This window comes from Anabrus simplex, chromosome 2, assembly GCF_040414725.1.
Source record: "Anabrus simplex isolate iqAnaSimp1 chromosome 2, ASM4041472v1, whole genome shotgun sequence".
NCBI classification, from domain to species: domain Eukaryota; kingdom Metazoa; phylum Arthropoda; class Insecta; order Orthoptera; family Tettigoniidae; genus Anabrus; species Anabrus simplex.
The window spans coordinates 1,018,050,697-1,018,063,746 of NC_090266.1; positions in this window are offsets into that span (position 1 = coordinate 1,018,050,697).

Sequence of the window (13,050 nt, forward strand, 5' to 3'; positions counted from 1 at the left end):
TTATTAGTAATAATAATATGATGAAGGATAAGAAAATGAATTTCAATTGCAGGCATATTCATGTTATCTTCATTAAATTCTGTACTTGTAACTGGATAAGAAATAATTTTCTACTGGGCATTTTATTATCCTGGGACTATGCCATGTTAAACGAATCAAACAGCAGCAACCCTTCATGTTACTTTCGCGAAGAACTTCCTCGATTTGCTCAGAGGAAATAAAATACAACGTTGAACTTCTGAGGAAGTGGAACTATGTCTTCGAAAAACGTAAAGTCTTCCTGCTGTTTGGCTTGCTTAACAAGGCATAAACCAAGGACACTATCATATCTAATATTCTGGTCCGTGAACGCCTGAATCAAGACAATGATTTATTTAAAATCTGTTGTCGTTCACCGGCAGAATGTTTCTGTAAAAGACCGCCAATATGAGGCACTGATCATAAATAAATACATATTAAATCCCCAGCTCAGAAAATACAGTCTTCCTTCCTTCGCACATTGTACAGTCGATGAGCCACAGCTCAGTTATAGAAAGCAGACACTTCTCCTTATGGAACATAAAGCGCCGGTTCTAGAAAGTATGCAAAAAATAGCAGTGCTCAAGCTTTCAGTATTTCCTCCCTGTGTGATGGTTAAAAAGAAGAGTTTGCAAGCGGTGGGAGGAATTCATACTTTCCAGTACACAAATCGGGAATGTATGGTATTTACTGTACAATATGTAGCATACTTTATGATTTGTGTATGCAAATATATTCGTGTTAAGCGCCTGCGGGCTTGCACACTGTTTATTACTCTTGATATACGTCTGGGAAGCTAATTATCTTTTTTTCGCCCTCCAGATAACAAAATGATGTATGTGTAAATGTACGTAAATTTATGCAACCGACCGGTTACTGTAATAGCCAGGCCCCGTGTCCTTAACACAAACATTCTTTATTATTTTAACAGTCCTGTCAACGTTCGGTAAGTACAGATGTTATGCTTGTGTTGATCTCAAGCTATGCGATACGGTGCCACAGAGGCAAGACAAGTCAAACTCCGTGTATGTTGACTATACGAAGCGGATCTCCCTGGGGGTTATCGCTTCAGATTGCTTTATGCTCTTGCGTTTATTGGATACGGAGCCGAGAGAGTTGTTACAGGCTGCATCAGCACTTGAGCGAGCACGAGGAGTACACTTGGCACCCCAAGGGGCCAGGGTGCAACAACTTCCTCTCCTCAGAAAATCAACTTTCCTTTTATACCAAGATTCAATACAGATATCAGAGCAAGTCACCATATCCCTACGTTCAAACGTAAAACTTGTATTGGAGATCAATACCGATAATCCCAAGGAAGGTTTTGTGGAAGGACCGCACTATATACTGGATCCAATTGTCTATACGAGAGGAGACGTCATGACTCCAGTTTTCAAGGCTTTATGAAATTGTAAGAGATCACAAAATTTTTACTTGTATACGGACTGTCAAAATAATTCGGGATTGTAATTAAAGAAATTTCAAATCAAAATTACCAGATATAGACGCGAAACATGTGTATTGCTTTGTGTTCAAGTATCCATTACGAGGCCTTTTAGCGCCCCCCAAGCCAACTGGAGAACGTGTGTGGGAATCTCCACGGAAGCGAGAGAAAATAGTTTTGGCAATGATTTTCCTATTTCTGTCATTAAAAAATCAGTGAAAACTGAAGTTTCTAGAAAACACATGATCTTGATATTTATATTTTCCAACTGGATGAAAAGATTTTGTGGGACCTTGCGATAGTAAAGTTACAGGATGACAGAGTGAATTATCGTGGGAAGTAGTGGACTTTCCCTCTGCTTACAAGCTTCCTCACGACGTCGCTGGCTAAATGTGTAATATGACAGCTCCCATGGAACAGTTGCCTATATTTCCTTGGGTATGAAGGCAGTATCCACATCGGTCTGCCGCGCCGTATAAATTCGTGTAAATAGCAGAAGTCCATTATGGGTCCTTGCCGTAATTTCATTCGATGAATATTAGTTTTAGTCTGAATTTCGACTCGCTTTGCGGAAATTTTAAAATGATTCTTTTAAGTGCAGTCTATAACTTCAAGTGTTGTGTGATAACCTACTAGTAAATTCTGTGTGATATCAGGCATGAGGATAACAGTGGTCGGCCCGTGAAAAGCGATCACCTCACAGTACAGTTAGAACAGGAAAATGTTACTTTGGAGATATCCCTAGCGCAGTGAAGAGGCGATAAGATTGTCTCAAATAGTGACCAAGGGTCGCAAGTAAGCGAAAGTCTTTTAAGAGTATATTCAACACCAGCGAAGTGCTTGACAAACCACTGGAACTACTTTTAAGAGTATATTCATCACCAGCGAAAGGGTTGACAAACCGGTGGAACGCCTGTAAGAGTATATTCATCACCAGAAATGTGTCTGAAAAACCAGAATGTTTTAATATAAAGGTGTTGTGTATCAGCTTCCTAGATATATTTCTGTAATAGAAATTCTTTGATAATCATTTGTTATTGTTTAACCATAGGCGTTGTTTATCAGATTCCTAGTTATACTGTTTACAGTGGAGGCCAATTATGACTTCATTTTGTTTCGATTATTTGATTCGAGAGAGTGTCATGTAGGTTGAATCCACAAGAATCTTTACGTATTCATCGCCCGTACTGAGCAGCAGGATTTAGCGCTTGAAGATATGAGCTCCTTGGAACTTCAGCCTATTACAAGTTGATTTGTCTACCACATATCTGGTATTTATTAGCTGTATTCTTTTTCAAATCAACGTGGGTTATTGTTTCTGTTTCTAGGTTCTGCTGTATTGCTTCTCACTGTGTGAATATTTTACGATGTGTGTGTTGTTGGTGTCATACCACTATTCTTGTCTACATCAGTGATTTGAACCAACATAATGTCATTAGCAATCTTGCAAATAGTTTATGTAAGTTAGGAAGATATGGCAGCTAATCAATTAAACCGTATTTTGGCAGATAAATAACTACCAAGATTGTCTGTTAGACAACCACTTTTACAAAATTCCCTAGCAATTTTTGAAACTTCATAAAATAATATTTTTTTTTATGTTAAAATTTTTCACTGTCATAAATAAGTAATATACATTCAGTACCATCATTACATCGTAAGGAGTGTTGTGACTGCCAAAAATCTCTCAGAAATGAAGCCATGATCCCTATACTTCCCCACTGTTAACATACAGTATGGTGGAGCGGTAAGCAACAAGTTGCAAGTGAACCGTATCACTTAAAAACATAAACATCACTGTAGTATTCGCTTGGTTTCCTCATCATTCAGATGATTATTTCTTTAAACTTTCATTTTATTTTTTCTCCCAATAAAACTGGAATTTAGTAAATTAATTTTAAAGTAGAAAACACGTCAGTTTTCTTTAAAAGTAGATTTTTACCGTAATATTTTCCTCTCACGAACTCATCAAGAATACAAGTGTAAGCACGCCTGGGAGGTCCATAAGAGTCTGTAAGTATTCATCGCCCGTACTGAGCAGCATGGCAAAACGACCTCGCAGGGTACATAGATGGTACTATAAATTAATGGCGGCCCAACATCAGGACTTTTGTGTTTTCAAGCGTGAAGCCAATTGTTGTACAGTGGATTGTAATCAGTTAAATAATGTTGAGGTATTATAAAGCAGTCTTTAAATATTTCCTTTTTCACATTACTTGACGTAAGTGTTTTACATGGAAAAGGTATCACTTAAGAAATACATTTTGGTTAGTCAGCATACTCTCGTGCGTCATATTAAGTAATAATATAGAAGTCTGAAGATAAGATCGGTCGGATTTTGAAATTGTTCAGGAGGGACAGGATACTTGCGAGAAAAGGCACGTTGGACTTATTGAGCGGTTAGAAAACTTTCAGGTGGAACGAATAAAATTCTGGGGGAAACGAATAAGAGTAGACCTGATGTTAGTGGACAGGTGAGAAAAATTCAAACAGAACTCAGTGAGCGGTTAGACAAATCAGTTGAACTTAAATCAGAACTTACTGAAGAGTAAAATAACCAAATAGGGTAAGCAAATAAAAGGCAGGTCAAATTAAGGGAGGACACAAACCGACATTGCCAAGGAAGTAAGGAAGTACGTTGGAATTTATAGGAGCGTTAAGCCGAAGGGATAAATAAACAGCTAGCAGATTTGAACGCGAAAGTTGATGTTTTTCTTATTTTTATAATCTGCTTTACGTCGCACCGACAGCGATAGCACTTACGGCGACGATGGGATACAACAGGGAAGAAAGCGACCGTGGCCTTAACTAAGGTACAGCCCCAGAATTTTCTTGGTGTGAAAAGTGGAAACCACGGAAAACCACCTTCAGAGCTGCCGACAATTGGGTTAGAACCCACTGCCGCTCAAATACAAGCTGAGAACTACGTGATCCAACCTGCACAACCACTTGCTCGGTAACTTGATAGCAGTAAAACGATGGCGATGATAACAGATCAAGTAAAGATGTTATTCATAGGCACCGAAGCTGTGGACAACAACGTAGAGCAAGTTAGACCGGAGGTGAGACAATCACTGACTCAAATAGTAAGTGGGAGTGAAAGAAAGAACACGCGATATCCTAGGTGAAAGAAAATCAAATGAAAATGAGTAAACACTTTAAAGAAATCATGGATGAATTTGCTGAAGTAGCGTCGAATATAGGGAAACCAAACAAGAATGTTCAAAGGGAATGGAAGAAAGAATCCTGACAGCACAAATTTCAAACAATTTCAAGTATATACAGAATGAAATGAAGGCGATGAAGACAGAAGTAAATTTAAAATTAGAGGAAGTTATAGAGAGAGTTGAAAGGCAGAAAATCTGAGATAAAACACATTGTTCTTGTTAAACCTGGTAGTCAATAAGCATAATCAATTAGAGCAAACATCAAACCATTCTGCATTTTCTCCGGAAGTTACAGTTAGTAGTAATAATTTCAATAAAGTTCATATTAGCAGGTGAGCAGAAGGATCAATAAACGTCAACACAGTCGGAAATTCAAGGATTAAGTCACGTCATGAAAAAGATTCGTCTTCATGAAGACGAACCTAAAAAGGTCCACGGTATTTCACTAGTAACTGCTAAAGTTTTCATACGATTGATACGGGAATACATTAGAGCGATACCTAGAAAAATCCGCCATGAAGTGGTATAAAGGGCTTTGTTACTCTTTTCATTCACTAGACCAATTCAGGAAGATACGTTTAAAAATTGTGAAGTGCAGAAGCACATCAAAACTTAAGGTTAGAATTCTGCCCACCTAAATAAAATTATAATTTTCCTACGCGTTATGAGGAGAATTTTACGAATCAACTTATGAAAATGAGAGAGCTGGGCTTACCACCCTCAATATTAAAGCCAGCACATGTCATTCGAAAGTAATTTTATGGCGAAGGAAAATGAATGTCAGTTGTTTCAAAAGTAGAGTCACCCGTGCAAGCCGAAGAGATCATGATGGAATTAGCCCACGCTGAAACTCAATAGCAGAAGCGAAGTGGACTGAAGAACGAACATCACACTCGTGTGGTAAACCAAGTTCAAGTGGAAACTAATCCAGTAAATTAGAATAAACAAATGAAGTACTACTTTTGACCAGAAGGGGATTTCAGAAGGAAATGGAAACCAGCAGAATATAAAAATGAAAGATTGCAATATAGACGAGAAAACGCTTCATGGGTTATACAATCTGACGATTTGATGGAGCATACTTTAAGTCTGGAAAGCAATAAAATTAAAGAGCTCCCACTCGTAAGTGTTCGTATTCAAAATATACAAGTCAAATATATAGTTGATACAGGTGCAAGTATCATTCAATTATCATGGACTCTATTTAACTAATTAGAAAGTAGAAGTAAAATCATAGTAATCCCGTGTCGAACATAAAGCTCAGAGAAGTAATCCCAGGTAGATGGCTGTATAAAAAATCCAGACTTATTTAGAACTCACTGTTGGAAACTCAGTTTTTGAATATCCTACTGTGGTGACGGATAAATAAATTAAAACTGATCCATGATTGCTGGTACAAACAGGTGGGAACAATGGCAGGAGGGTACTCGGAATGAGAAGATAAAGGCTAATTTAGGAACGAACTCGATGGATGAAGCTGTACGCATAAACCGGCTTCGGTGGTGGGGTCATGTGAGGCGAATGGAGGAGGATAGGTTACCTAGGAGAATAATGGACTCTGTTATGGAGGGTAGGAGAAGTAGAGGTAGACCAAGAGGACGATGATTAGACTCGGTTTCTAACGATTTAAAGATAAGAGGTATAGAACTAAATGAGGCCACAACATTAGTTGCAAATCGAGGATTGTGGCGACGTTTAATAAATTCACAGAGGCTTGCAGACTGAACGTCCAAAGGCATAACAGTCTATAATGATAATGTATGTATGTATGTATGTATGTATGTATGTATGTATGTATGTATCCATGAAGTAGATTTTATACGGCATACAAGTTCAGTTACTGACCTGAGGAGAACCCCTGTGACATTTCGAAAGGTTGAACTGGTAGAAATTGTCAAATTGACCACCAACTACCCAGAGAAGGAAGGAGTAAACCAGCTTTGTAGAGAGGGCGTGAATAGTTTGGAAAATGTCAAGGAAGAAGAACCTACCATGGAAATTAAGTACATGAAGACTAATGAAGAGCATTTCCAAACTGTACATGGTACTTCAGATATTGAAGTTAAATAAGATATTAAAACCATGATAGAAGAAAGGATATCAGAATGTATATCATCAAAAGAAGAAACAGATCTTCTCGGATATTTATTTTTACAGTACATGAAAGTATCCGACTATATACCTGGAAGACTCTTAAATTTCATTTATGCTTTAGCAGTGTATGACTGCATAACTTTCAAAAGGAGACCTTATCCCGTACTCGATAAATATTATCCCCAGGTGAATAAAATGGTACAAGACATGGAGAAGTGTGGATTAATTTCGAAAATGCCAACTGAGTTTATAATCCTCTAGTAGTAGTAAAGAAACCCGATAATTCATTGGGGGAATGTGTAGATCCTCAATCTTTCAGTGACAAATGAATACCGAAAATAACCGGAACCGGCAATTGAGAAAATGATTCGACGTTTGAGAGATAAGATTTGTTTCACCGGTATTGATCTGACGTCATAATATCATCTTATTGAATTAGAAAACAAATCAATAGTCCTTAAATGTTTCATGGTTGATCAACAGACTTACGTCTTTAATAGATCACCCTTTTAACTAAAATACAGGTTTAGAATTACTACGTGAATTGAACAGAAATCTAACGGTTAAAGTTAGAGAAGTAACAACTCGCTACGTTAACAACGCTCTCCCCAATTCCATATCACGTCCAGACAATCTTCAAAATATAGGAAAATTACTGTTTTATCTCAGTCCCAAGTATTCTGAGACTGTGGTACCACTCCAAGAACCCCTTCACGAAAATGGTAAGGGGAAATGGGACCAAGCATTAAAAGTGTTCTCACGGAACTGGAGTGTGTATCGTAGAGATAAGATAGGAATGGCAGGAGGGGGAGTATTTAATCTGATGAAAGAAGAATTTGTAAGCGACGGAAAAGTTAAAGATGGAAAACAAGAAATTCTATGTTGGAAGGCTCACCTAAAATTATAATAGGCAACTTGATGCCTTAGGAGTTTAAAGACCCGGAAATGTAAGCGCTGACGCTGATTCAGAATTATTTGTTAAGATAATCACCTATGTGGGAAAAGATATGGGAAGGATCTTGATTGTAGGGGGTGATCTCAATATAACAAGTATCAACTGGGAACGTAATCCAAACGACAGGAAGCATGACCTAAAAATGCCAATAACTTAATATAAGAAGGACAGCTGATTCAAAAAGTGATGGAACCAACTCTGGACGTGGTGCTGGTAAAACCAGATGAGCTCTGTAGAGAAACCGAAGTAATAAATGGTATTAGTGATCACGAAGCTGTTTTTGTCGTAGTTAAAATAAATGTGCTAGAAAGAAGGTCTTAAAAGTAGGACTATTATGTAGTACATTTGGCTGATGAACCAGGCATGAGCGAGTTTTTAAAAAGTAACTACGATCGGTGAAAAACTCTAAATAAAAATGTAAACAGATTCTGTGGTGGGTTTAAGCTAATTGTTGGGGAATGTAAAAACAGGTTTGTATCTTCAAAGGTAGTAAGGTATGGTAGAGGCCCACTATATTCTAATAGAGAAGTAAAGAGAGTAAGAAGGTGGTGCAGGTTGGAAAGAAATACAGTTAGAAATGGCCGTGGAAGTAAGGAGAAATTGAAGAAACTTACTAAGAAATTGAATCTAGCAAAGAAGTCAGCCATGGATAACATGATGGCAAGCATAATTTGCAGTCATACACATTTTAGTGAAAATGGAGGGGTTTGTATAGGTACATCAAGGCAGAAAAAGTTTCCAGGAAGGAAACTCCAGGAATCAGTAATTAACGAGGGGAGTGCGTATGCGAAGATCTTCAAAAGGCAGAAGTATTCAGTCAGCAATATGTAAAGATTGTTGATTACAAGGATAATGTCCAGATAGAGGAGGTGATTAATACTAAAGAAGTATTAAAATTTACCTATGATAACAACGATATTTATAATACGACATAAAATTTGAGAACTAGAAAAGAAGTTGCAGTTGATAAGATTTCGGGGTATATAGTAATGATAATGGTTTGGGATATAGTACCATATATGAAGTACTTATATGATTATTGTTGCATGCGGGAGCTATAGCAAACAAATGGGTAGTTCCTATAGTAGCCCCTATGTAAAATTTAGAGGGTGATATACATAAAGAGGAAAATTACACACCAATCAGTTTGACATGCATTGCAAGTAAGCATTGGGAAAGAATCCTTCCTGAATGTATTAGGCATGTTTGCAAAATGAATAACTGGTTCGATAGAAGCCAGTTCGGGATTAGGCTACTGAAGGCCAACTTGTAGGATTCCAGCAAGTTTTAGCAGATATCCTGTATTCAGGAGGTCAAATGGACTGTATTGCGATTGACCCCTCTAAGGCATTTGATAATGTAGATCATGAGAGACTACTGGCAAAAGTGAGTTCAATTGGACTAGGCAAATGAGTGACTGAATGGTGGCTATATTTCTGGGAAATGGATCTCAGAGAATTACAGTAGGCGAAGCATTATAATAATTAAGAGGGGAATTCTCCAAGGCAGTATTATTAGACCTTTATGTTTTCTTATATATACAAATGATATGAGAATAGAAGTGGAATCAGAGATAAGGCCTTTTGCGGATAATGTTATTATGTATAAAGCAATAAATAAGTTACGAGATTGTGAGCAACTGTAAAATGACCTCGATAATGCTGTGACATAGACAGTAAGCAATGGTATGATTATAAACGGGGATTAAAAGTAAGGTTGACAGTTTCACAAATTGGAAGTCCTCTCAGTTATAATTACTGCGTTCATGGGGTGAATGTTCATTTTGGGGATCATTGTAAATACCTAGGTGTCAATATAAGGAATGATCTTCACTGGGATAGTCACATAAATGGGATTGTAAATAAAGGGTGCAGATCTCTGCACATGGTTATGAGGGTATTTAGGGGATGTAGTAAGGATGTAAACGAGAGGGCATATAAGTCTCTGTTAAGACCACAACTAGAGTACGGTTCCTGCTTATGGGACCCTCACCAGCATTACTTGATTCTAGAACTGGAAGAAATCCAAATGAAAGCAGTTCGGTTTGTTCTCAGTGATTCCTAACAAAAGAGTAGCGCTACATAAATTTTGCAAAGTTTGGGCTGGGAAGATTTGGGAGAAAGGAGACGAGCTGCTCTACTAAGTGGTATATTCCGACCTGTTATTCGAGAGATGGCTTGGAATGACATTAGTAGACGAATAAGTTCCAGTTGTGTTTTTACAAGTAGGAAGATAAATGAAGATGAATGAAGTATGAAGATAAAGTTGGAATTCAAGGGTAAAAAGTGGGGCAAACGTTCGTTTATAGGAACTGGAGTTAGGAATTGGAAAACATACCAAGGGCGATGTTCAATACATTTCCAATTTCCTTGCAATCATTTAAGAAAAGGCTAGAAAAACAACAGATAGGGAAGCTCCCACCTGGGTGACTTCCCGAAATGCAGATCATTAGTGACTGATATAGTGAAATAGTGAAGATTCAAAAGTACGAAACTTGGTTACCTAGATTTCAAGAGGACCTTAATTTTGAAAACCGATGCTTCCTCTGGACACATAGGTGCAGTATTATTCCAAGAACACCCGGATCAGACTTATAAAGAGAATACCCGGATTTATTCAGCCGTGAGTTAAGGAATCATGAAGTGAGATTATCAAAACAGAGCTGAAAATTTTGGTTATCGCGCAAGCACTACTGCACTGCCGAAAAATGATTTATGGTTTCCCTGTTACTATACGGACCCATCATAAGGCCCTAATCTTCATATATAAAACAACAGTTGCTAGTGAGATTCATCCGTTGATATTTATTCGCTCAGCAGTTCGGCATAACTATGGAACGTTGTACCGGAAATTCGAACGTACTGCCAGATACTTTATGCCGAAATACGAATGCTGAAGCATGCAAATATGCAGATCTAGTTGATGACGGTAAGGAGTTCTTACTTCAACTAGGTTAGTTGTAATGTGTTGAACAAGAAGATGAGTTTTGTGGAAAATTAATCGAGTATTTTTGAAGAGAAATTCAGCCCAGAGTACCATGGTACAAAGAAATACAGAGGCTGACAGAATAGTACTTATATTTACTGGGAACGTTATTAAATTATGTCGTTAAGGATAACATCAAATTCAGACTTATAATATTGCAGAAACTTCAGAAAGTACAGATATGGCGCGACCATAGAATAATTGGTCATGTGGGCATTGACATTTCTTAGCTGCCACGTTGCAGGAGAATTTCTCTTGGGCTAATTTAAGAAACACAATGTTCGTTATACACAGAAGACCCTCATATCATGAAGGAGAGTGATCTAAATGCAATATGGCTTGTGATTTAGGAATGTATTTATTCTTGTAGCAGACAACCCCCATTTTTCACAAGAAGTACCAAAAAATTAAATCCGCTATTAGAGTTTACTCGGATTCAAATGTTCTCATATCACCATACGAGAGTCTGCGACGAATAACATACCTTATTAAATGATTATAGATGACACAGGCACCGTTATTTTCACAGATTACTACATACGTACGAGAACTTCTTATTCGAGAATTTGGAGCATTCTATTTCAGATCAATTTAAACGATACACCCATAAATAAGTGTACACAATGCACTAAACCAGCCATACTTTTATCAATATTCAGTATCTTAAGTTCTCATGAACTTCAAAATAATGCTATCATTAATGAATTGATTTGGAAAATCAATAATTAAATGTTCGGAATTTTACCCGCAATGACATTAGTGACTTTGTATTTTGAAATAAAATAATTGATGTGAATGCTTAAAATTATTTCAAGCAATACTTCACGTCTTATGATGCCACCATATGAATATAAATAGGTTCGAATCCATTTTCTGAAAAAAGAATGAATGTGCATGAGACCTGAAAGTGTGCACACTTTGTTATAAACAGCTATTTTATCAGTTCACGTTTGTTCCTCGAGGAATTTTGTGGGATTATATTCAGTCAAATACATCAGTGCGAATATGATTTCTTTGTCTAAAGTTTCTTCCATTTTATTTACCTCTTAAGTCTTGTAGTAAACGAGTTGAGTCCATGTCACCGGTCTTGTAGTCATTTACTGTAGTAGGTAAATGAATAAAACATTCCAGCGGTGTCATTTTGTTTGCTCGCTTCCGCAAGCAGATGATTGATGAGGTGGGAGACGAATGTTTCTTTAATATTTTTCTGTTACTCAAACGCATAGATCACCAGATCCCTGGTTATAAAAGCATTGCATTGAGAAAAATGTTAACAATTGAAAAATATATACATCTTAAGAAAGGAGTTTGGAAGTTCTCAACGTGTCACGCCTTGGTTGTGGGATATATGTTCTTCAAGTGTGATGTTGACTGCCGGATAACCAAAGTGCATTTACTACGTTATTTTAAAATTTATATGATTATACCTAAAATCAGAAAGGCGTACGGTTCAAAGGGTAAGTGCTCTCTTCTGACTTAAATTCCACATCCTGGCATTACAAAGTACATGGATGGAGCTGCGTTCAGTACCTGCTGTGACAAATGGAACAGAGTATAAAAGCAATTGAATGAATATGTTTTATTACGTATTTTATGAGAACTTCCTAAGAATATTTCAAAAATTAGAAACTATTACAATTTTTAGCTGTTATATGTTGCACAATAATGAGTGAAGAAGGTCACCCTACACGGGTCATTCAGCTGTATGTTAGGATTCAGCAGTGTTATCTTATTAAAATATCTGCCCTACTTGTTCTTTCCTGGCCATGTGTGTGCCCACATTGCACACTCCCAAGTATCACTTAGGGTCGGCTCTTCTGAAAGGTAGAGTACTCCCTGTGTTTGCATATCTCATCCACTGGAATGCCGCTTCTATTCAAGGCCTTTTTGGCTGTACGCCCCATGTTGCTCTCGGACGTCCGCGTCATCTCCTTGGTTCCTCGATAGCAAGAGCTCTCCTAACGGGATGGTCTTCATCTCGACGTTGTACATGTCCGTACCCGCGCAATTGCCACTCCTTCTATTTCCCTCAGATAGGGACCGTACTAAATGATCGCCGTATATGCTCATTGCGCACTCGGTGCAAGAGGGTGACACCCGCTGACCATCGCAGCATCCACATATATGTTACACTCATTTGGCGATCATGCTTCTTTTGCCTTGTCCAACACTCGGAGCCGTAAGTGAGGGCAAGCCTAAAACAGTCTTGCATATCCTGCCTTTGAGTTTCATTGGCATCCTTTAGTCACATAAGACTCATGTCAGCAAACGCCATTTGGTCCATCCAACGGTGATGCGATGCTTGACGTCATCATCTATTGTCGTATCGGTGGTAATAACTGAGCCCAAGTGCTTGAATTTATTAGTCTTTGCCAATGGTTCACCCG